Raw genomic sequence first — 4,987 nt, 5'->3', positions numbered from 1 at the left:
TAAACATGACCTCCCAACTCCTGTACTCAATACTCTGACCAATAAAGGAAAGCATACCAAACGCCTTCTTCTCAATCCTATCTACCTGCGACTCCACTTTCAAGGAGCTATGAACCTGCACTCCAAGGTCTCTTTGTTCAGTAACACTCCCTAGGACCTTACCATTAGGTGTATAAGTCCTGCTAAGATTTGCTTTCCCAAAATGCAGCAGCACCTCACATTTATCTGAATTAAACTCCATCTGCCACTCCTCAGCCCATTGGCCCATCTGATCAAGATCCTGTTGTAATCTGAGGTAACCTTCTTTGCTGTCCACTACATCTCCAATTTTGGTGTCATCTGCAAACTTACTAACTGTACCTGCAATGATCACATCCAAATCATTTATATTTGTTGCCCTCTTTTGTGTCAACTGCAAGTTTTGAAGTGACACTCGTGATTTCCCAATGCTAAGCCACTACAATCGGTCCAGCAGCAATCTCTGTCCAAGTCCCTTCTCCCCTCCTGCCAACTGTCCAGTGCCTCCTTTAAAACAAAGCCACTTCTCATTTCTAACGACTAAATTTATTTCATTCAAGGTAGCGACAAAGCCCATGCAGCAGCCAATTCATTTCAAGTTGAGGTGAAACCCATCCACCTCTAATTTGTTTTGGGAAAGACACCCCAAACTTCGGGAGTGTTATAGCTGCTTTTTCATTTTTGAAATTACAATTCCATAGGTTCAGAAGTTTGATAGTTACCTTCTCTCTGCTGATTCTACTGGAAGCACGTGGAGTTCCATTGGGGAACGGGGCAGGAGGGTCACAAGAATCGGTGACATGGCTACTGGACCACAGGGCACTGGGGTTGTTTAGGGGGTGTGTTCCAGTGATGTTCAAATTACTGCAGGAAGATCACCTCATCTTCCACCTTTGGATCCTCCAACCACACACAATCAACATTAATTTCACTGGTTTCCTAATCTCCCCTTCCCCACCTCATCGCAGATCCAACCCTCCAACTCGGCATCGCCCCCTTGAACTTTGCTCCCTGTCTATTTTCCTTCCCACCTATCCGCTTCACCCTCTTCTCTGACCTATCACCATCACCCCAAACTTCATCTACCTATTGCATTTAGAGCTACCTTCCCCACCAGCCCCACCCCCCTCCCATTTATCTCTTTGTCTCCTTGTACCAATCTTACAACATTCCTCATGAAGACTTTATGCTCGAAACATCGATTCTCCTCTTTCTCAGATGCTGCCTCGCTGGCTGTCTGGAGGGAGTGCCAAATTGTCATAGGGACAGCGCTGAGGGTGTCCCGCACAGTCGGAGGGTCAGTGCTGAGGGAGCCCCGCACAGTCGGAGGGTCAGTGCTGAGGGAGCCCCGCACAGTCGGAGGGTCAGTGCTGAGGGAGCCCCGCACAGTCGGAGGGTCAGTGCTGAGGGAGCCCCGCACAGTCGGAGGGTCAGTGCTGAGGGAGCCCCGCACAGTCGGAGGGTCAGTGCTGAGGGAGCCCCGCACAGTCGGAGGGTCAGTGCTGAGGGAGCCCCGCACAGTCGGAGGGTCAGTGCTGAGGGAGCCCCGCACAGTCGGAGGGTCAGTGCTGAGGGAGCCCCGCACAGTCGGAGGGTCAGTGCTGAGGGAGCCCCGCACAGTCGGAGGGTCAGTGCTGAGGGAGCCCCGCACAGTCGGAGGGTCAGTGCTGAGGGAGCCCCGCACAGTCGGAGGGTCAGTGCTGAGGGAGCCCCGCACAGTCGGAGGGTCAGTGCTGAGGGAGCCCCGCACAGTCGGAGGGTCAGTGCTGAGGGAGCCCCGCACAGTCGGAGGGTCAGTGCTGAGGGAGCCCCGCACTGTCGGAGGGTCAGTGCTGAGGGAGCCCCGCACTGTCGGAGGGTCAGTGCTGAGGGAGCCCCGCACTGTCGGAGGGTCAGTGCTGAGGGAGCCCCGCACTGTCGGAGGGTCAGTGCTGAGGGAGCCCCGCACTGTCGGAGGGTCAGTGCTGAGGGAGCCCCGCACTGTCGGAGGGTCAGTGCTGAGGGAGCCCCGCACTGTCGGAGGGTCAGTGCTGAGGGAGCCCCGCACTGTCGGAGGGTCAGTGCTGAGGGAGCCCCGCACTGTCGGAGGGTCAGTGCTGAGGGAGCCCCGCACTGTCGGAGGGTCAGTGCTGAGGGAGCCCCGCACTGTCGGAGGGTCAGTGCTGAGGGAGCCCCGCACTGTCGGAGGGTCAGTGCTGAGGGAGCCCCGCACTGTCGGAGGGTCAGTGCTGAGGGAGCCCCGCACTGTCGGAGGGTCAGTGCTGAGGGAGCCCCGCACTGTCGGAGGGTCAGTGCTGAGGGAGCCCCGCACTGTCGGAGGGTCAGTGCTGAGGGAGCCCCGCACTGTCGGAGGGTCAGTGCTGAGGGAGCCCCGCACTGTCGGAGGGTCAGTGCTGAGGGAGCCCCGCACTGTCGGAGGGTCAGTGCTGAGGGAGCCCCGCACTGTCGGAGGGTCAGTGCTGAGGGAGCCCCGCACTGTCGGAGGGTCAGTGCTGAGGGAGCCCCGCACTGTCGGAGGGTCAGTGCTGAGGGAGCCCCGCACTGTCGGAGGGTCAGTGCTGAGGGAGCCCCGCACTGTCGGAGGGTCAGTGCTGAGGGAGCCCCGCACTGTCGGAGGGTCAGTGCTGAGGGAGCCCCGCACTGTCGGAGGGTCAGTGCTGAGGGAGCCCCGCACTGTCGGAGGGTCAGTGCTGAGGGAGCCCCGCACTGTCGGAGGGTCAGTGCTGAGGGAGCCCCGCACTGTCGGAGGGTCAGTGCTGAGGGAGCCCCGCACTGTCGGAGGGTCAGTGCTGAGGGAGCCCCGCACTGTCGGAGGGTCAGTGCTGAGGGAGCCCCGCACTGTCGGAGGGTCAGTGCTGAGGGAGCCCCGCACTGTCGGAGGGTCAGTGCTGAGGGAGCCCCGCACTGTCGGAGGGTCAGTGCTGAGGGAGCCCCGCACTGTCGGAGGGTCAGTGCTGAGGGAGCCCCGCACTGTCGGAGGGTCAGTGCTGAGGGAGCCCCGCACTGTCGGAGGGTCAGTGCTGAGGGAGCCCCGCACTGTCGGAGGGTCAGTGCTGAGGGAGCCCCGCACTGTCGGAGGGTCAGTGCTGAGGGAGCCCCGCACTGTCGGAGGGTCAGTGCTGAGGGAGCCCCGCACTGTCGGAGGGTCAGTGCTGAGGGAGCCCCGCACTGTCGGAGGGTCAGTGCTGAGGGAGCCCCGCACTGTCGGAGGGTCAGTGCTGAGGGAGCCCCGCACTGTCGGAGGGTCAGTGCTGAGGGAGCCCCGCACTGTCGGAGGGTCAGTGCTGAGGGAGCCCCGCACTGTCGGAGGGTCAGTGCTGAGGGAGCCCCGCACTGTCGGAGGGTCAGTGCTGAGGGAGCCCCGCACTGTCGGAGGGTCAGTGCTGAGGGAGCCCCGCACTGTCGGAGGGTCAGTGCTGAGGGAGCCCCGCACTGTCGGAGGGTCAGTGCTGAGGGAGCCCCGCACTGTCGGAGGGTCAGTGCTGAGGGAGCCCCGCACTGTCGGAGGGTCAGTGCTGAGGGAGCCCCGCACTGTCGGAGGGTCAGTGCTGAGGGAGCCCCGCACTGTCGGAGGGTCAGTGCTGAGGGAGCCCCGCACTGTCGGAGGGTCAGTGCTGAGGGAGCCCCGCACTGTCGGAGGGTCAGTGCTGAGGGAGCGCCGCACTGTCGGAGGGTCAGTGCTGGGGGGGCGCCGCACTGTCGGAGGGTCAGTGCTGAGGGAGCGCCGCACTGTCGGAGGGTCAGTGCTGAGAGTGTGCCGCACAGTCGGAGGATCAGTGCTGACGGAGTGCCGCACTGTCGGGGGGTCAGTGCTGAGGGAGCGCCGCACTGTCGGGAGGTCAGTGCTGAGGGAGTGCCGCACTGTCGGGGGGTCAGTGCTGACGGAGTACCGCACTGTCGGTGGGTCAGTGCTGACGGAGTGCCGCACTGTCGGTGGGTCAGTGCTAAGGGAGCGCCGTACTGTGGGAGGGTTAGTGCTGAGGGAATGCCGCACTGTCGGAGGGTCAGTGCTGAGGGAGTGCCACACTGTCGGAGGGTCAGTGCTGAGGGAGCGCCGCTCTGTCAGAGGGTCAGTACTGAGGGACTGGGCACTGTCGGAAGGTCAGTGCTGAGGGAGGGCCGCACAGACGGAGGGTAAGTGCTGAGGGATGGCCGCACTGTCGGAAGGTCAGTGCTGAAGGAGTGCCAGACTGTCGGAGGGTTAGTGCTGAGGGAGCACCAAATTGTCAGATGGTCAGTGCTGAGGGAGTGCCACACTGTCAGAGGGTCAGTACTGAGGGAGCGCTGCACTGTCGGAGTGTCAGTACTGAGGGAATGCTGCACTGTCAGAGGGTCAGTGCTGAGGGAGGGCCGCACTGTCGGAGTGTCAGTACTGAGGAAGCGCTGCACTGTCGGAGTGTCAGAACTGAGGAAGTGCTGCACTGTCGGAGGGTCAGTGCTGATGGAATGGGCACTGTCGGAGGGTCAGTGCTGAGGGAGTGCCGCAATGTCGGAGGGTCAGTGCTGAGGGCGCGCCGCACTGTCGGAGGGTCAGGGCTGAGTGGGTGCCGCACTGTCGGAGGGTCAGTGCTGAGGGAGCGCCGCACTGTCGGAGGGACTGCTAGTGACTCCAAGGTGGAGCTATGGAGTGATGCAATTATACAGCACAGAAACAGAACTTTTGGTCAAAGTAGCCCTTGCTGACCTTTAGCCCAGATTCCCAACTGGCCATTATCCCACCAAACATTTCTTAGAAGAACACTGATGAACCAGGAGCTGGAGAAGGCCATCCAACCCATCGAGCCTAGCCCACCATTCAGTAAGATCATAGCTGACCTTATCATGGCCTCAGTCCACTTACCCGCCCTCACACCGTATCTCTTAATTCCTTTATTGTTCAAAAAATTGTTTTTACCTTAAAAACATTCAACAAGGAAGCCTCAACTACTTCCCTGGGCAGGGAATTCCACAGATTCACAACCCTCTGGGT

Source organism: Chiloscyllium plagiosum, chromosome 40 (assembly GCF_004010195.1).
Source record: "Chiloscyllium plagiosum isolate BGI_BamShark_2017 chromosome 40, ASM401019v2, whole genome shotgun sequence".
NCBI lineage: Eukaryota > Metazoa > Chordata > Chondrichthyes > Orectolobiformes > Hemiscylliidae > Chiloscyllium > Chiloscyllium plagiosum.
The sequence above is the reverse complement of the archived record's forward strand: the minus strand, read 5'-3'. Positions refer to the sequence as shown.